Raw genomic sequence first — 20,674 nt, 5'->3', positions numbered from 1 at the left:
GACCCATGCAATTCCTGTGTTTTCAGATGTCTTACAAACATGACAAGACTTAGGTCATCCACCAGAGTTTCACTTTTAGCCTCAAATTATGTTAATAAATTTATTATTGGTAAAGAAAACAAAAATAATGATCAAAATATTACACCAATTCCTAATTCTAATGTGTTAAAAAAAAAAAAAGGGAAAAAATCTACTCTTTCAGAACAGAGGATGAACCATGACAGATATTTTTCCCTTTCTAAAAATGTTACAGTATTACACCAACAGTTGGTGTCAAAACTGCAAGGAAAACATCTAGGAATATTAGTTTAAGGAATTATGCATTTTTATTCTCCTGTTTTACTTCTCGTTTACCAAGTGCTGGGGGGTTTTATAACAATAGTATTATTACTAATCTGTTGGGTTGTGATCAGAATTTGCAGCTCAGACATACAGTGAACAGGTCTGTTCTTTTGGTACACTTTACAGTAGACTTCTGTAAACCTCAGTTTTCTCTCTACATACCACACAATGAGAGGACAAGGTGAAGCAACAGCCTCCTTAACTTGGGAAGCTTAGTATTTAGAGCTCAGCAAGCACGGGCGTATAGTTGAAGAATGAATGGCATCAACAACGGTGGATTGCAAGGCACTGCAAATTGCATACTCTGTTGACTGTGATACAGTACAAAAATACCATTTTGTTTAGAATGACACAGCTGAAAAGAATGATATAGCAATAGATTGTTTTTATATTAGATTTTTCTCTTTATACTGTTATGTTATCTTAATAAAAATGAAGCATGGAGATCTTAGTACATGCACTAATATTACAGTTCAAGCATATTAACATTTAGTGATTTTTAGTAGCAATTATGCTGAATTTCTTAGTCTATCTCAAACCTTAGCAGAAGAACTAATATGTTACTCAGGAAACTTCTGAGTGAAATTATTAGCAAGAAAAATGTTGATAACACTACTAATACAACAAGTTTCACTAGGTTTGGTATTACAAGGACCAGAAAAATCAAAGAAAAAACTGTCTTGAAATCTTTCTTGCTCTGTTCAGTATTTGTGCTCCAAGACAAACTGGAGAGGTATTTGGGTGAATACCAGGTGCAGAGAATTTAAATAGTGTGAATTCAAAGGAGTACACTAATATAACTCCAATTTGGGAGAAAAAGAGGAAAACAAGAGGGAAGGGGGAGGCAGAGGAGATGCCATCAACATTGCCACAATATTGAACCATTCAAAGTCTGGGAACTTTTTTCTGATGGAATCACTCAAAGTTACAGCTGGATTCTGAATCTGTAGAAAAAGCAGGAGAAAAAGAAACGCAATGCTTACAGAGATACACAAGTCACAGTGTTCCCAGCAATACTGTTGGGCATGCTTTATTAAAGGCTATACCGACTGCTGTCACGCAGGTACTTGCATGAATACGTTCATTAGATAATCATACTGACAAGCATATGCCTGGTTTCAGCTGCGTTAGCACCAGATCTTTTTCCATCTTCATTTTCAAACTCCCTATATATCTTTGTTAATAGTAGTATGGATGACAAGAAAGGGGTTTTTTTTCAATTTTTAATCAGAATTTTCAATTCTGTGCCATTCCATCCATAAATTTGACAAAGTAAAATTTGAAATGTTTCAAAGTTCTGCAAAGTCTCTTAAAAACGTATATATAGTCTTTTAGAGCTAATGGAAAATTTCCATACCTATTAAATCTATCTGATCCAGCTGTAAAGAAAAGCTTTGACAAGCACCTTTAGAAAGCACAACACAAGAAAGCCATTGCAGCAAACCGCACCAGCAGCCTCCACAGCAACTATATTCACTTCTTGCTTGTGCAAGAGTTTTATTATTATAATTTATGGACATGTAATGAATATGCTATGTGAAGTTTTCTGCATAATATTTGTGGCTAAATGATGTGTTTTAAAGTGGAATTTCTAGATCAGTAATTTAGAAATATTCTAATGACACTCAGAAGTGCTGTGCAAAGAAGCATTTATCCTGTGTATATTTTACAGCATCAAATATAGAAATTTCTTTGCCATACTGCAGCTGTAGCTGGAAGAAAAATGGGACAATTTTATGTTAGCTGAGAAAGTATATTTTAAAGTCTATTTCCTGACAGAAGTAATCCTTGATAATTTTAGCTCAGAATACAGTATAAAAATTTGACCTAACATTAGAGTTGAAAACGAAAAAATCATAGTTCTTTAAAAGCACCAATAGATCTGTGGTGGCATTTTTAACAGTATCACTAAAGAAGGTAGCGACTCTAGCACAAATCTTTTTAGCCATAACAACCCTCGGAGGAGTAAGGTCTGAATCATGAACGCCAATGTGTGAAGACTGTGAGGAATGTTCTTGGTTTAAGTTAGGGGACTCAAGGAGTTCGCATATCCAAATCCAACTGGCCATATGGCAAACAGCATGTTTTGGCTTTCCAGAAGATGCTGTATTCACAGAAGAACATATAAGGCTATACAGGCAAATTATTCTCTACCTTTTACACAGCAAAAATGTCAGCCATGGAGTGATATATTTAATTAATCTGCAAGAAGATGAACATCAAAGCCACATGAGGGCACCAGGCACAGAGAAAAATCTGTGTTTCTTTATCCTTCAAAGTCAGAGCAGTTCTAATGGATCATTGCTTTGCTATAAGCAAATTTGAAATTCCTTTGCACATGAATACATGTCATCAACTTTCCTCCTTCTATCGAAGGAAGCAAATTAATAAGGAATGCTGATGGCTGATAAGATCTATATTCAACACCTACATCTACTCAAATAGACTGCAAGTAAGTGGATGTTTCAGATTTTCCCTCTTCAGATGTGAACAAACTATTTCTTATTGCTTCAAGCTTTTATATTATAGCTTATTAATTATTGATACTTCACTGATCTGCCTGGCAAACCCTAACTCATGCACAAGGGTGGTTGAGAGGGGTGTGAACCAACCAGAGCAAGCCCAGAGATCACCAACAAATATAAAGATAAGCCTTGAATACATCTTTTACGAGAAAAGATAACAAGAGCTGGCTAGTTATCAGAAGAGAAAATTAAGGAAATATGCATAAGAAAGTTCAGAAGAGTGTGGGAAGACTATCACAATCATCTGTCTTCCACATTCATTCTGGGAGGATATGAAATGGCGGGCTTAATTTGCAGCATATAAACTAGGTATTAAGAAAAGCTTCCCATTTAAGGAGCAACTAAGCATGTAACAAACAACCCAAGGAGGTTATAGACTCATCATCACTTGGAAACTTCAGTAACAGTTTAGGCAAGTATTTCTTATTAGAGGTATGAACAGACTTTCTTTCCAGCCCTATTTTTTATTCATAAATTCTAGTTTGTCAATAGCTTCCCCAAAACACAATGCCTAAAGTATTTAGTATTTATGTGATTGTAAATGCACTACTGGTACACACAGAGAGTGGCATCTAAACACATTTGGTTTGCATTACTCGCAATGTATATCTGGTTTTGTATGTTGCCTATGTTTTATTTACACAACCAAATTTGTTCCCATTCATGCGTGTTTATATTATAATAATTTTCATGTAGTTAAGTACCTTTGCTAAACCATTGATTTTACCTTTAGGATTTGTGTGGAGTTATGGCTGCAGATTAAGACTCCTGGCCTGTATTTTTCATTTACCATCAGCATTCCACAAAAGTCACGTGGATAAAAAGGTCAGTATTATTTTTTTTAGACTTCAAAATACTGTGAGATTTTAACAGCACATTTAAAGTGTCCTGGTGGAACCAGATAAATGTCACGTAGAAGCACATAACTTAAAAGCTGTCTCTTCCAGGGAACTATAATGTTACCACAGTTGGGTTACAAGACATTCTCTTAAGTTTAAACAGTACTTCAATACAAAAGAGCAGTTTTCTTTCTCACAGTCGAAGTCCATGTACCTATTGACTACTCATGACAACTGCCTAAATATGTTCTGTATTTATGTAATGCTTGAGTTTAGAAGAACTACAAGAGCCAGTTAAACAAGGGATGAACTCAGCTGAACATATTTATGAGTGCTTTGCAAAGTAGTCAAAAAGGATTCTTGTGCCAGGGGTGTATAGACTATTTTGGCTTCCAAAAACCCACTACATAAGTCTCATTATCAGTCCCTAATGATTGTTATGGTTTAAAAAAACCATACAAAATGGTGATTTTGTATCAACAAAACAAGGTGATTCTAATACAGTCAATTAATCCGTCCATAATCCAGTTTTTTAAGCATCACAAGTTTTGTGTATATGCATTTGCAGCATGTTTTTGTTTCACTGATTGACAAACCAAGCAATTCTAAGTACAACATTGGATATAACAGTAGGAGTATGTACTTAATCCAGCAATGATTGGACGTGTTTCAGAGTGAGCTAGTTCAGATATATTAACTGATTCTTTTCAAAGATTCTTTTGCCATTAACAAAACGAGCAAATGGATGAAAGCCATGGGAGCTGTGTTTCATAACCTACAGTGCTCTTGTTTTCCAGATGTCTTTGAATGCTACTTAGGTCCAGTAGTACTGCTGATAAAGTCAATCATTCTAGACAAATGTAGACGGCTAAGCCTTTATGGAGTCAGGCTTCAATGTATCTTTCTGAATTACACTTAACCTCTGCAAAGCAAAGCCTCTTACACATTACAGAGGTATTCGGGGGCAAAATTAAGGTCACATCAACAGCCCTCCCCACTCTTCTTACACTGATAGAGCTACAGTCGGTGTTTATATCTAAAAATCTTGCTATGACTTATCATTCTTTATTATATGTATAATATTCAGATTTTTCTTGAAAACATCCTTCTCATTTCATTGTACATTCCCAGATAAAACATTTTGTCTCAAATACGCATCTGGGAGTATGACAGGGTCATTCAGATGAGCTGCTGTTGTCCTCTCTCCTCTGTAAAAAGAAGCCATTACAGAAACTTCCCCCCCTCCATCAAAATGGTTAATGCAAAAAGAAAAGAACAAAATTTATTTCTGTAGCATGCTTTGGCAGCAACCTAGGTTAGCAAGTAAAGAGGGGAAAGGGAGCCAGGGTTGTTCCTACCTATGTTAGGAAACCACAGTCTGAGAAGAGGAATACTTTACTCGGAAGCTAAGCCAGGGCTATAATAGTTAGCTCGAATCTCAAAACCTGTATGTACAAATGCAATTACGAGGTTGGCACAATTAGCAATTTAGATAGCTATGTGCACCTACACGTTTATGTGTGTTGGCTGGAAGGAGGAACAGGGAAAATTACACCTCTTAAAAAGTAATTTGACCATTAACTCTACAATGCCTCTTAATGTTCTCATTGCTTACAGAGAATAATTTACATTCAGCTCCTCAAATGGAAGGCAATACAGGCATAAAAAACAAAATCATCACAGCCTCTGCAGCCCATGAGTGGTTTTTATTCCAACTCACCCTCTTATGAAGAAGTTTTGCATAACTTTGTTGATTCTAGTTATGGATTATGCTAGCTCCAAATGCAGCAAATATTCAAAAGGGAAATGATACAAAGGTCTCAGACCTCAAATCACTAGTCGTCCAGAAGCAAGAAAGTAAATATAGCTAAGTAAAGCATAAAAAAGCTGCCTCATCCTGTGCAATATTATAAAGCTTAAGAGATTATATAAAAAGGATTTACAAACTGATTTTAAAAAAATAACAAAAGCAAAATGGTCATTATTACACGTTTGATATGAAAAACACAAAAACTTTTTTTTATTTGTACCAGATGTGAATAGGCAGATGTGAACTGTTGGACAATAGTCAGAGAAGTGGAATTAATAACATGCCTGCGGAAACATGTTCTGTGTTTCAAAAAGAATTCAGGTGCTATTAGAACTGGGAGAACCTCCTTACCCTGAAGATGTTGACAAATTTAAAGAAATTCCAACCAGGGAAAAAAAACTGATTGGGGAAATAGATTACTTATGCAGAAAGATTAAAGGACCCAATCTTCTGCTCTCAATTACACCAATGCAGTGCAATTAAATTAAGTGACGATGTACCAATATAACCAGGAGAAAAGCTTGACTGAAACACATGATATGAATAATTTGCTTAGAAATGCTCAGAGAAAGAATTCCCTTTAGGAAGGAAAGGAACTGGTAAAACATTTTAGGGAAACAATAGGTCCTGTAATAAGATTTAAACTGAGAAGAAGGAAAATACAGCCAGAGAATGTTCCACTGCAGTTACATCTACAAAATACCTCCTCTGGGATATTTAATGTGAAGCTAGAACATAGCCACACACTGTATAAAATAATTACACACAGGAGGTCACCAGAGAATGCGATCAAGCAGTTCTTCTCTTACATATCCCTGACATTCATAGAATAAGACACAATGTCTACATTAATTGTTTCTATGCCTACGCCCATTATTTCTCTCCACCTTCATTCACATAGTAATGACTAATACATTACGAAAATTTATCCAAGCTGGATCAATTACTAAAATGTAATTGCATTGCCTTCATGTGCTAAGTCTACCAGATGTTCCGTTTTGTATTCATCAAGAACACACTGTGTAAGAAGAGCACCTCAAAAAAAAAAAAAAAAAAAGAACCCAAACATTCTTGGTTTAATTACAATGACACTGCAAAAAGAAAGGGGCCAGAAGGAGAGCAATCTTACCACTTACCCTTGCCTGCTGGATAATACGATCAAGAGAGAGTTTCTAAGATAGATCTGAAAATACATTTATTTGCTGGTATTTTGCTTTTGGAAGCAACAACAATGCTTGCCAGTATTTTAATTTACTAATCACTAGGGAAAGAGATTCACAGTAGGTGCACTTATGCCCAAAATACATCAAAATTTTGCAAGTGGGAATCCAGATAGAAATACAGAAGGCAGAAAAATGTTTGCAAACATTCATATTACTATCGTGTTAAGGGTTAACAATTGGAAATTTAGCCTCATTGTAAAAAGTACCCTGGGAGCAATCACTTAAACCTATTGTTCATGATTAAAAGTATCTGCCAAATCTCTGAAATCAGTCAGTCACAGTTCACAGACATGCGACTATGTTCTTGACTGTATTCTTCCTCTTCCAACTTCTAAATCTTCCCCTTAAGATTCCTTCCTCCAGTCTTACAACTAAAATCTCTGTGTAGAGATAACAGCTTTTAAACAGGGTGACTAAGTCAAATCTACACTAGTGTGACGAAACTCATAAAGCAAATGTGACTGTCTCACTACATTTCTTAGGATATGAACATTCAAAATCCACAGTCTGGTGGTAGTTTCTGTAGGTAGAATAAAACCCTCCATGAGGAGACAAGTGGACTGGATTACTTTTATTGGCTTAGATGTTATTTATTTCATAGAATCATTCAGGTTGGAAGGCACCCAAGGGCTTTGTCCAGTCAGATTTTGAAAACCTCTATGAATGGAGATTCAAGAATCATTCTGAGAAACTTGTTCCAATGCATAATTATCCTCAGACGGATTTCCCCCCACCTTTTACATGCAGCTGGAATCTCCTGTTTCAACTTATGACTACTGTGTCTCATTGTCCCAACACGCAGCTCAGTGAAGAGTCTGGTTCCATCTGGTAACTACCTCAGAACTACTGGCATGCTGGTATTCAAACCCAAAGACATCTTCTTTTCTCCAGGGTGAACATTGTCTCAGCCTCACCTCACTGATCACAGATTCCAGCCTCCAGATCATCTTGGTGGCCCTGCACTAAACTTGCTCAAGTTTATAATCTGTCTTGTATCAGGGAGTGTAAAACTGGACACAGTAATCAGGACAAGGTCTAATGAGTGCTGAGTAAAGGGGAATAATCACTTCCCTCAATCTACTGGTTATGTTCCTGTTGACACAGCCCAGGATACTGCTGGCTCATGTTTAGCCCACCAGAAGTCCTGATCCTGTTCAGAAGAGCTGCTATCCAGCCAGTCATCCATCGAATGAGGTCAGTCCATCCCAGGTGCAGGACTTTGCATTTGTCCTTGCTGAATTTCATGAGGTTGTGGCTGGTCCATTCCTCCAGGCTATTTAGGTTGTCCTAAACACCAATGCTACCTTCACATGTATTAACTGCTCCCTCCAATTTGTGTCATGCAAATTTAATCAAGCTGCATTCCATTTCCTTCTCCAGGTCATCAACTAAGATATTAAAAAGGATATTACACAGATAGACTCTCAGGAATTCCACTGGTATCTGGACTCCAGGTACAGTATCAACTATTAACTGGTACCCTCTGAGCCCAGTAGTCCAGCCATTTTTGCATCCACCTACTATTTCACCTGTCTACACTAACATCCCAAGTTGGACACAAGGATGCCATGGGAGACCATGTCAAAGGTCTTGCTAAAGTTAAGGCAGGCAACACCCGCTGCAATCCCTTCATCCATAGATGTAGTCATTTCATCAGAGAAGGCAATGAATCCATGCTGACTATTCCCAATAATAGTCCTCTTCGTGTGTCCAGGAATTTCTTTAGGAAAAAGAGTTCACATGCCGAGCAAAAGATGTGCTTTACTCATCTTACGAAAACAAACCTGAAAGTTGTAGATCTGCTATTGTTTAAGTGGAGCAAAGAAAACAGGTAGCAAGTTAGCTTGATGCTATCTATATATGAGCATCTGTATTGCATGAATAGGAATTCCAGAAGCGCTGTGTTCATTGTACTTTTAATTCAAGCTCAGCTGAAACAAAGTTAGACTAATACCAAACATTTTAAAAAAATACATGTCTTAAGTCTACACACAAAGCACATATCCCATGCCAAGTTACTTGAGTCACAGATGATTGACTTACCAAGTCACAGATGACTGTGTTACCCACCTCTGCAACTCTATAATGTTTCTGGCTTCAGAAATCAATAGAAATCTTAAGCCAAAAAAGTAACAAAAACAAATCTGGTCTTTAGCACAGCAAAGAATTAATCTAAAATTAAATGGGATTTAATTTGCCTCCCAAGCTCTAGATGCGACAAATTTCAGAACAATGAGATATGAAACATTTAGAAGTCAGTACTCAAAATAGCATTTCTGATGGAAAGATTCCAGATTGGACTGTAGCAACAGTAACTATGTTGCAATAAGGCCAAGTCTAAAAAAGCCACTAAGATACACAAAGAGAGAGAGCCATTTCTTCAAGCTTCCTCACATGCATATTTCCACCACCCTTGATCCCATGCTGCGTGACAATAAGAAAAAGAGTGCTTGAGTCAACAGAAAACTATTTAGTTGAATATCCCTAAGCTCTTTACATAGCTTCTATTGCTTTAAATATCTTTGCCCCCTGAAAAGTTAAATTCATTCTACATTCTTCTGGGAAGACTCAGGGCTAGCGTTCCAACAGGCAGTTAACTTGGATGTTGAATTCCCTCTTTTTAAGTGTGTCAGATAATTTTGTTGAAAAAAAGAACATGTTTAAATTATCCATGAATGGATCTTTCAGTTATTTCCCATGATCTACATAAATGATAACACAGTAGCAAGCTACATGCCTTGTTTCAAACATCTTCTGAAAAGAAAGCCAAAAAAGGCAGTTAGTGCAATAGTTATTTAACTAGTGCCTGACTTTTGCTTAAAAAGAAAGTCTTTTTAATATATGTACGCCAGTGGCAGAACATGTTTATAGCTTGCTCTTCTTTTGTCTCGCTATATGCATTCTACTACTCTAAAATCTGCAATTTGTTATTTTAATAAAGTAGTTTCATTTGAGACAGCCAAAACATGTATTACTAAAAACAGACATAAAACTTAGCAAAAATAAAACTCTGTTCACAGCAAGTCCTGCATCTTCTGGGAAAGCTTTTCAGGAACATGTTGATTTCTCACTACCACATGTCTTTCCATTTCATTCCATTGTTCTCACTTCCCTTGGCTCCATTTACTTGCTGGGTGGACATTCCTACATGCTTTTGGGTTCAGGAAGAACTAAGTTGGCTCTGTCCAAACTCTCTTAACTCGGGTTAATAGTGGAAACGTGGAAGATCAGAATAGGCGTATCAAGTTGGCTTGAAGTAAACTGATTCAGGGTCTAGTCATGCTTATAGGGAGCTGCGCCTAAGCCAATAAGTCGTGTTGAGAAGCCCTGGAACTTCCACAAGTGATAAAAAAAGGAATTTCAAAGCATTTAATGAATAGCTGTTTCATCAGACTACTTCCAACATATCCATGAAAACTGGTTTCAATGCAACATTTCAGGCCTGAGTACGTTTCCAGTCTACTCACAAAATCTCTAATTCACCAAGTCCATCTTTGCTTGCCAAGTTACCATACTTGAGAGAACTGAAGAAAAAGCAGCAAGGGGACCCAGTCAGGTAGGGTTTTAATTCATTTGCTGGTTCTTTATTTCCAAATTCAAATGGGTGAGGAGGGAAATGGCTAGGCTGTGGGTCATTGTGGAAAAAATACTAGAGGAGGATAGCAATAGCTATCTGCCAGAAGACAACTCTGTTATTCAAGCAACCAAAGAGAGGAAGCATCATTCTGGAGTACAGGAATTCAGGACAGGAAATGAAGCACAAGAATGCAACAGCAATGGGATTCTGAAGGAAGACTGGATGTAGCTGCAGAGCAAAGTTCAGACAGAAAAACTTCTTATTCAGCCATGGATATAGTTTAGGGAGTTAATGCTGAAGAGCTACATTTTTAGGGCAGAGAGCGTCAGAGGCCTCTGGTGCTTTCCCTTGCTATGAAAGACAGCAGAAGCTCAGGGGATTAGCTGATGAGCAGGTGCTGAAACCAACAGAGATAACAGCCTGAAAAATGGGCATGGGAGTGAGATCAGCAGCAAATAAAGGAAAGCCATGAATATGAATTAGGAAGAACATTGCCCAGACACATGGGAAAGTGTAGGTTTGTGAAGCCTCTTTCTCAGTGGCAGTACAAGCAGTGTCAGGAGGAGACTCAGAGCACCACAGTGGTATCAAACCAACAAGGTAAGACTTTCCTCTGTCTCCAGAGAGCTGAGTGGCATATATTAGTAGCCATTTGCATGCGGCACCTAAGAGGAGCCTCACAGAACTGAAATGGATTCACAGGTACTTTCCCTTCCTCCACCAAGTGAGAAATCAAAATTATGCAATGCAGAGAGAATTAACATCATTTGGGAGACAAAAGCTTCATAGAATAGCACAACTTAAAACAGACCACAAGTCTGCATTAAACACACTCAACTCCAAAAAAAAAAATATGGAAAGCAGTAAACTGCTCCAAGGGTTCCTAAGCCTTCAAGTCTTTTTTTTGTGGCAGAAGACTAGCTATTCTGCAGAAAAGCAGAAATACAAAGTCCTAAAAGCAATGAAATCCTAATAGTCCTTTATCAGACTAAAAGGGTTTAAATTCTTCCACTAAATCAATCAAGTCATAAGATTAATTCAGAAAAATTTATACCTTACCAATGATGGTCTGCAGAATTGTATAACCCTGGCAAACACAAATGTTGTATGTCAATGAAAATAAGACTTGTTCTTCCACTCAAAGCTACAGATCTGATCATGCTTCAGGTTGTTCGTAGAGCTGATATGTTCTGGTATGTTTTAGATGAAAGTGAGTCTGAATGTAGAGTGTAGGCTTAGAAAACTGAACATTACTTGCAAATCATGATTTAGTGAAAACTGATGTTTTCAAGTGTTCTAATTACGTTTTGCCAACATAGTGAATTTAGCATAATATTTTCCTCTAAGCACTGTCTGAAGGGGGTATGAGATGCAAACAAACCTATATGGAAAGATTTCCAGACAGGAAGTAGGTACTTTTCTGTGTAACCAATAATTACTTTAACAGATCTCATCTTTTTGGGACTGCACAGAAGTCCTGCCTCCCTGAAAAGACCTCAATGTGTTGGCAAGGTGGAACTAGCTAATATCTTCACTTTACCAATGTAACTTAGGCTTCTCCACCTTAGGTGGCACATTTACAACAAATTTGATGCTCTCTGCCTGATTTCTGTTACATTCACAATATACAAAAATGAGATGCTTTTCTACTCTTCTTTCTCCTAAACGGGGATGAAATAGAACTCTGGCAACAGCACATTTCAAGAGAAAATGTAAACTCCATTGTTTGTGAATATTACTAGCCCTTTTTGTTCAACAGTGGAACAGAAATTCTTGTTAGTCATTGCAGCTAAACCACTTTATAACTGGCCTAGCCAAAACTGGTAAGAAATCAATTCCTTGTGCCAGCTGCATAATTTCATTCACAATTATACTTCATCTTTTAAGTAATCTCAAAAGCCCTCAGGCCCTCGCCGGATGCAGAAGGAAGGAAGCTTGTGTTATTTTGTTTTGAGAATACCCTCAATTGCTAGTTCAATTTAACACGTTATGGATTTCTATACGTCCCATTTTTTTAGGCTGACATTGCAAAGCAGGTAATTTTACTCATAGAACAAAATTATCTGCTACAATGCAGGACATCTGACTTGCACATCAGGTTGCAGAGTAATTTTAAAATTTTCTATACATATTTCTTTACTGTACAACCTTTTCTTTCAGATAATGCTGCGTACAGAATGGTTATAGCCCAGTAGTATTTGCAGGCTGTTTATCTACTCAATGAGCATTTCTAGTTCTACCTAACACTGGATTTTCCTTCCATGAATAGTTCATGTCACATGTATCAGCTCATAAGTTTCATCTTTATCTTAGTCATACAGGTCTTAGCATCTTCTATAGCATTTTATTACATCGGGAGAATATGAGCCCTTATGAAAAATACAAATTAATTACTTAATCCTTAATTCCAAAGCTATTAATGTGCTAAGAAAGAACAATTGGGGGTAAAGGTTTTAGGCTTCTTTAAAGGATAAAATAAAAAAAAAACCACCAGCATGACATGACTATAATACTGTCCAACAATTCACACACAAACCACAAGTTTCCAGTTTTCTGTTGATAGAGAACAGCCATCCACAGTGTTAAAAAAGCAGTTTCCCCATCAGGTGCCCTAACAAAGTTTTCAAACTATTCAAACACAGAGGTATAAATCAAGAAAACAACGCTGGTGCAAGATGTTACATGTAAGTTATACTAAGATGTTAAAGAAAACCATCTGGGCATAAAATGTAAATCCAGCCAGCATACAAAAACTAAGAGGAGAATAAAACCAACCACACAATTCAAATGTCCCAAATACAGAGCCTTTATTCTGTAAAACAACTGAATTTTCACTCCAAACATCCACCTCAAACAAAACATTCAGCTTTCAAAATATTACTGGAACAGAATACTAAAGCTTATGTAAGACGCAGCTTTTTTTGACTTTTTGACTTACTTAAGATATAATTCTTTAAGATGGGGAAAAATCAGCATATCTTCAGTGCTAGTTATGAATCAAAGCAGAAGCTTGCTAGAGGGACTTACTGTTACGTGTTTTATATTTCAGTTGTACTTAGAGTCAAAATGCAAACACCGAGGCAGTATTCACCAAAAGACGAGGAAAATTTGCTTCAAATGGCTTACAACCTGAATAGACAGGCCTGAAGAACACCACTTGCCCAGCTTGTGAGATACTACCAGAAAGAGATGGTGACTTCCTAAATCATCATGGAAAACTTCTATCAGAATTTAACCTAAAAGGTTTGGTTCAGCTTCCTATATTGCTCTATGTTTAGTTTTTGAATGGTAAAGCAACCTGGACATGCTTTATAGACCCAAAAGATTATGAGTAATCCTGAGAAACAGAAAGAAAGAAAAAAAAAACACATATCTAGATACACACCCCAAAACCAGGAGATTACTGCAGTATTGGAGGAAAGTTAGAAAATAAACCTCAAAAGGCACTGTATCTGTAAAGCAACTGTTTTTCATAGGTGTCTGAAACACCGCCCCCCCCCCCCCCCCAAAAAAAAAAAGAGATCTTTTTAAAAAGTAAACCCTACATCTTAAGGGGATAAAATACCAGAACTCTGGATTTTTCATGCTGACTTAGTTCAGATCACTTGCATAAGCAACATACTTGAGATTTGATTACATAGTTAGATTTTTTGTTTATTTATTTACTTTTAAACAGGATGCTTGCTTGGGTTTAACTTAGTTTGGGGAAAGGGAAGTAAGGAAGATTTTGAAAACAAACAAATTACTTACAAACAGACAAGTTAAAAAAAAATAAAGATCTGATATGCCAAAGCCCCCCCCCCTAGAGGCTGGTACCTTTGGATTCCCAGCACATGCCTCTTCCTTCCGAGCTAATGCAGTAACTGGTAGTGACCAGCAGTCTGTCACCCTTGACAGAGCCCAGCTCACAGATGATGAGACTCAGTTTGTCGCTGATTTCTGAGATAATTATCGAGATAGGGGATCCTGGCTTCAGTTCCTGATTCAAGAAGGGAGTACGTGATCCCAATTATAAACCATACTGTGAGCAGCAAATGATGTCTTAACAGCATTTATAGCTGAAGTTTAAAATACTCATGCAGTTTGTATAAAACAGATGTGAATTTTCAAACTAAACAACAGATTTTTACTAAGAGGAAAGAAGTTGAAGCAACAGAGGAAAGCACTGTGTCCTCCTCTGCTTCTGAGGAATCAAAAAGTGAGTGATGGTTCTCTAACAGATAATGTACTAAGTTTCAATCTTCCTGCTGATCTGTTTTTATTCTTTTTTTCCAAACGATTTTTTCGTATTCCGCTTTTCATATTTCTAGGAAATTCTAGCTACATGTGACTCTGTTGATAGGTCTCATTTGTTTATTTAAAAATACATGTTTTTTTTCCCCACAGATATGACTTTTTATCAAGGTCTTCTGTGTTGAAGTTATTGACCCAGATATTGTATTTACTTGGGCCTTTTGCCTGGAATCTGCATCCTTTCTTAACCCACCTATAGGAGCCCTAATGTATCTATAGTAGGATCTGAAATCACCTACGCGTTAGTTTTTTTCTCCCTCATCTCCTAGACCATGTAATGTGGAATAGCCTGGGCCATATCCTAGAAGGACTATATTTTCTAGTGGATAGATCAGTTTCTGGATTTAATTGCACTTGGCTTCATCATGCTTTTTTTATTAAAGGGGGACTGCTAGAGACTGCTCATATTGAACATGTTCTGTATAAAAAAAGTTACTGTCAGTTATTTATTGTATCTGATGTCAGGCAAAGATGTTTCACAGTATTTTCCTTTTTTAGTCAATCTTTTCTAAATCATCTGACCTGTCACACTGTCTTCAGTTTTTCAACTGTGCAAACCTACTCTCTTGTCCAGGAACAACTAGAATGGAGAAGGTAGGAACTGCTTCTTATGCACATGCAGTGTCTCTAGCAATCACATCCTTCTTCTCTTTTGGCCCTTTAAGTTGATGCTACAAACCAAACATTAAAATAAAATAAAAAGTAATATAGCTTCATGCCATTTTCAGGGAGGCCTTGCAGCTGAATGCTCTTAGAGTCTGTTCTTTAACTCTGGAAAGCATATACTGCAAAATTTATACTGATTGTTACTTAGCCGTAAAGTCATGGTGAGTGTCAGGAAGGTAAGAGCAACAAAATAAGATAGTGAATAAAAGTAAAGTGTTCACGGAAAACTGGCAACTAAATCTGAAACTTAATAGAAAACCACAGACTTAGAGCAGAATTTTCTTTATGCATTAGAAATAAAACATACCCCTTAATTAAAGCTTAACATGTTTCTGCCAAAGCATTGATGTGAATACATGTGGAAAGTATAATGCAGATTTCCAATGCCTGATGTGGCATTGCCGTGAGTGGTGCTGGATTGGAAAGAAGCAGTCTTTTAGAAACAGTTTGAACTGTGACCCAAACTTTTCATGAATTACAGTCTCAATGGGTTGAGACATTCTGAAATTACAGGAACTGTTTTAATGAAAAAAATCTATCCAGAATATCAGGAAAACTTTTAATTTTTGGAAAAATGCACGAGAACTAACAACGGCACAGTGCCATGGTACTGGAACTCTGCAGAGTAAGAGCAGAAGAAATGCATTCAATTAACTCAGCATTCAAACCCCTCCACCCAAACCCATGAAAAATGGCTTCTGATTGTTTTAATAAATAATCATGGGGGATTTACTACATATGAGAAACATAAGGAGTTTAAACAGCATTATGCCCTTTATCCCACTGCGAACTGCAGTATTGGGACATTTGGCATAGCTTCTGTCCCTGTGTATACTCACAGTTTGGTAACAGGAACCGCAAACATCATACCTCTGAGAACTGTAAATTTGTTACATTATTTGTGTTGCTGCCTCATAACTTCTCCTCCCTGATCTTGCTTTCTTTACTTATTTTACTGGCAGTAAAACTCAGTAGATTAATAACGCTATTAATGCTTTATTTTCTCTGCCAGATCTTCTTGGGTGGCCAGTTTCCAGCAGCATAACTATCTTTACTTGCTCACATCTCCTTATCCTCAATGCCAACCCTTTTTAGCATTTTTATTATGTACTGCAAATGTTAAGGTCCTGGTGCATTTTCAGAACCCCAAATATAAACTATTTGAAGCAAATACATTAAAGCAATAGTTAGTTACAACTGATTCATAACTCATGCATCTTTTTGCCAAGTAACTAAAAGCAAATAAAGCTATCTGAATGAATCTCTATCTGATCAGACACCTATATGATTCAGTGATAAACTATTCAGTGAAAAACTGACAGTCATTACTCAATTCATATTTTATGCTATTTAACTATTTTATGCTACAATAATCCTCATTACCCTTTTTGCAGCTACCTTATAGTAAGACAGTGAATTTCTGCCGATCACTGTTATGACAACGATGGACATATAAAATCCTTGCCCCTAGTTTCTGATTCATCACAAAATGAATACGAGTCCTGTGTCCTCTTCAGCTATATATCATTATGACAGATAGTCACTACCAGTCTAACTTTCATTGGTATAGACATTAGGTCAATCTTTGATAGCAAAATTGCAAATATCAAAAGCAGAAAGTCTGGCTCCTAGTTCTCTATTCCCAGTCTGAGAAAAGATAAAACAGTAAAAGAGAAAAATGTCAAAGCAACAACAAATTATTTCAGAGCCAGGGACAATAAATTTCATCATGGCCCTTCTAACCTGTGAAGCGCTGTTATTCAAAACTCAAAAGGCATGGAAAAAATTGCCCTTCAAAGTGAGAAAAGTATGATCACAACTCTCTTGTTCTTCTAGTACAAATGTGTGTACACACATGCAACCCTTGCTAACAGCTGTGATACATTCTATCTCATTAGTTCAGCAAGGTATATCCAGACTTCAGAGAACAGCTTGAAGCATCATTGTTTCTTTGGAAGTGAAAGTCAATAAAAAAACTGACAAAGGAATGCAGCCAGACTGTTAACAGAGTTGTACAAATTCCAGTCCTTCTTCATTCCCTCCCTCATCAAGTCCTTCAATCAATAAAATAGCTTTTTGAACTTGCCTTTTGTTCTAGTTTGCCTCAATATTCTTTTCAATGCTTACTACAATGTATCTTCTAAAATATATGAAAAGTAACACCATACTAAGAAATTATTTCAGATTGTCTCTTTTCTCCATAACCTTATCAACACAACAGTGGCCTTAAAATGTTTGCAGCTGAAAAATTTTCACCAGGGAAATAGCATAATGCCTAAGAAGCTCAAATGACAGTCAACTAATCTAAACAGCCTGGTGCCTGGTTAGCCATTTGCTTTAAAAAAACACTCAGAGGCAAAAAGCAGAAGTAAAATCCTGGCCATGCTAACTGTTAGAGGGATATACTTGACCCTAGGGAAGAGATTAGCATCTCATTTTCTTCCTCTACCCTGTTTCTTTATTCCTTTTCTCTGCCTCCCCCATTAAGTCTCCTATTGTATTTTTTTTTTTACTTTTTGTTTATTCCTCCTCCTTTTTCCTTTTGTTGTCTTTATATAGAAAAGATACTTCGGTGAAAAGTGAGTTAACTGACTTTCCCTTTTCCCTTTCCTTTGCCTTTTGTTTTTCCCCATTATCTTTCCTATTTTCCCACAAAACACTGCTATCTTCCCTGTCCTATTTTGGTTAATGCCCCAGTATTCTTCCCTAGCAGCTAGGGGAGAACATTCTTTTGGCACCCACTCTTTTCTTATAATCTGATTTACTAGCATTTGCTTTACCAACCCTAATAAGGTAGGGTGAAATGCAGTTGTGGAAAATGTGAGAAAGGGAAAAGCTACATCAGCTGCATTCAAAACTTACACGCAGGTTATACGGTGCACTTACTCTTCCTCTACCTCTCTTCCTGTCCTGATGTTTCAATCACAGAGAAGATAATATACGTACTTAAATGTACAGAACTCCTGCAATGTCTAAAGTACTGCATTGCAACTATTTCCGGGCTTATGTTATTAAACTGAATGTGAGGTCAAGACCCTCCAGAATAAGTACAATCATGGCAATGAGAACAGGTAAATAGATTAAGAATTTCCATGTTACATTAGGCTTATGTTCATCTTGTAACTCTGTATGTTTATTTTGCAGACTTCTACCTCTTCTGGAAAGAGCTGGTCCTTTTGAACCATCAAGAAGGATGCTGCCAACTCTTGTTCTTCCAACAAATCAGACTAAACACGACATAGCCACAGACATGAATTTCACAACTATGGCTACCTTGGGTATTTGTGCCATCTGTTATTTACCAACAGCATCTCAAGCAGAAAATGACCTGGTAATCTGGATCTGAATAGCAATTATCTCTTTGTTATAAGATGGGCTAGGCCCGTAACACACACCTAAATGGATTTTTGGAATGCACAAAAATAGCTGTGCACCCTATTCTGCACACTGCAGAAAAGGTCAGAGCATAGCGCATACGCATTGACAATGCATGAGCTTCCTTAACCTCATTTAGTTAAACCTGCACCAGCCCTAGGCCACGCAACCTGCACAGATGGTCCACAGTTGTTACCCCAGATTTCATGCTACAACCCCCTGGTCCCCATACACACAGTCTTCCTAGGTACTAGAATGATTTAACCAAATCAGCCTCTGCACCAAACTCAAATACTCCCAGAGGACTGAGAGTCAGGTCACTCACAATTGATGCCCAACTTGTGTGACATTTGCGTGATTTCATCCCAACAAATGCTCTGAAGAAAATTTGGAGGATTATAATATCATGCCATTGCAAAATGTAATGCGTTCACAAAGTTAGGTTCAGTAACTAAAGGTTCAGGTTCAATCAAAGCTTATCAACAAAGAAAGCTGCTCTCAGAGGGCTAGGTGTGAGCAGCACTTGCAGTTTGTCATGTCACACTGTTTAAATAATACAGGTTCATTTTTCATTTTATTTTCCCTTTACTAGCTCATACAGGCAGACACTTGTTTATTTCTCTCTGAAAGTCTTTTCTTAGTGAGAGATAAGTTACTTGGGGAGAGGAAAGGTTATATATTCAAACATGGTGTCAAGGTTGTCGCTAGACTGATGAGTCTCAGCTGTGGATCCTCCAGAGAAAGAAATGGTCAGAGCTGTACTTGTCTTTAAAATTGGATTTACCAAGAAGTTGCAATAAGGAGACGCTAACTTCATTAGTAGCTGGTAACTGCAGCAGAACTTTTATTTATACTATCCTACAAAGCAGCACCAGAATCATTAATCTCTTACTCATGTTGTTAAGTACAAATTTGAAGAGATTTGCCACAGAATAAAGGTAGCTATGACCAGCCTGTTTGGTGTTCATATAGGTGAATAAATTATTATCACACAGTATACTGACTGCTGCATGTACTTTAACAGTATTGTCCACCTGGACACATCATATAAAACAAATTAGGTTTTTTTATTGATGTGCACATTTTTTGCTACTGCACATTTTACTAAGCTTTGTTCCAGACTGCCCTTACTATGTAGCAAGATTGGCTGTTAGAAGACACCCGTCTCATCTACAGATTTGTAAAAAGGTGTTCCTGCATAGCAGTGGTCCAACACAGTGTTTTTTAAACTTCTGCAATCACCTGCATGTCACATCATGAAGCCACACTAAGAAAAAAGCCCCAAAACTGCTTAACTAGGCAAACAGGAATTGTCACCACCCAAAGAGGCCAACCATTTCTGCAAAATCCATGCTCTCACTTAAAATCCAGCAGATGTTGTAAAGCTCCCTTCACAGCCAGAAGGGCTACGGACAACATGCTTTGCAACACAAGCTTTAGGCTTTTATTCCATGCAAGCTGTTACCTTTCTGGTCAAAGGGAGCCATAAAAAGCAGCACCATTGCAGTGCCCCAGTACACTTCATCCAGCTCCTAGGAGCACAGCAATGGCAATGGCAAACACTCACCTCTCCAGTAGTCCAGTGTATCTATCGTATCCCTCCCTGCAGATTCTGCTCGAGGCAGGACAGTTGATTCAGGGTTTCTGGTCCTTTGGCTTTCCAACAAATGCAAAAAATGCCCTCTTCAAAGGCATCCAGCCAGGCTTCAGCTCAGTGCACTCCAAGAAGGGGAGCTCTCAAGGAAGTGCTGTCAGAGAAGCACATGAATTTCACTTATTGTATAATAGCCTGAGGGCCAGCCATCATCTTCAGGACATACCTAGTCTCTAGCCACCTCCCTCCAGCTTATCTTTACACCTCCCTTTCCTCCCAGGACTACAGACTTCTCCAGTCACCCACACTACAAACAGCTGACAAGTTTCCTACCAGGCCAGAACCCAAATCCTTATGCATCCACACCACTCCTTCCCTCTTCTCATCACCTCCAGAATGGCCTCTGCCCAAAGTACTCGTGTTTTCTTCC

At 37.5% G+C, this 20,674-nt stretch overlaps 1 protein-coding gene across 3 annotated transcripts in view; it reads right to left on the bottom strand.

Annotated features, from left to right (window-relative positions):
• PRELID3B (PRELI domain containing 3B) overlaps window positions 1-20,674 on the bottom strand; it is an 88,260-nt gene that overhangs the window by 47,381 nt on the left and 20,205 nt on the right. For 2 of the 3 annotated variants that reach the window (XM_059827437.1, XM_059827438.1), the window contains exon 2: window positions 20,218-20,398. The exons of the other annotated variant lie outside the window; for it this stretch is intronic. The gene's annotated coding sequence lies outside the window, so the exon portion shown is untranslated. The remainder of the gene's footprint in view (window positions 1-20,217; window positions 20,399-20,674) is intronic. 3 annotated transcript variants of the gene reach the window in all.

Source organism: Gavia stellata, chromosome 20 (genome assembly GCF_030936135.1).
Source record: "Gavia stellata isolate bGavSte3 chromosome 20, bGavSte3.hap2, whole genome shotgun sequence".
Taxonomy (NCBI): Eukaryota; Metazoa; Chordata; class Aves; order Gaviiformes; family Gaviidae; genus Gavia; species Gavia stellata.
The sequence above is the reverse complement of the archived record's forward strand: the minus strand, read 5'-3'. Positions and strand labels throughout refer to the sequence as shown.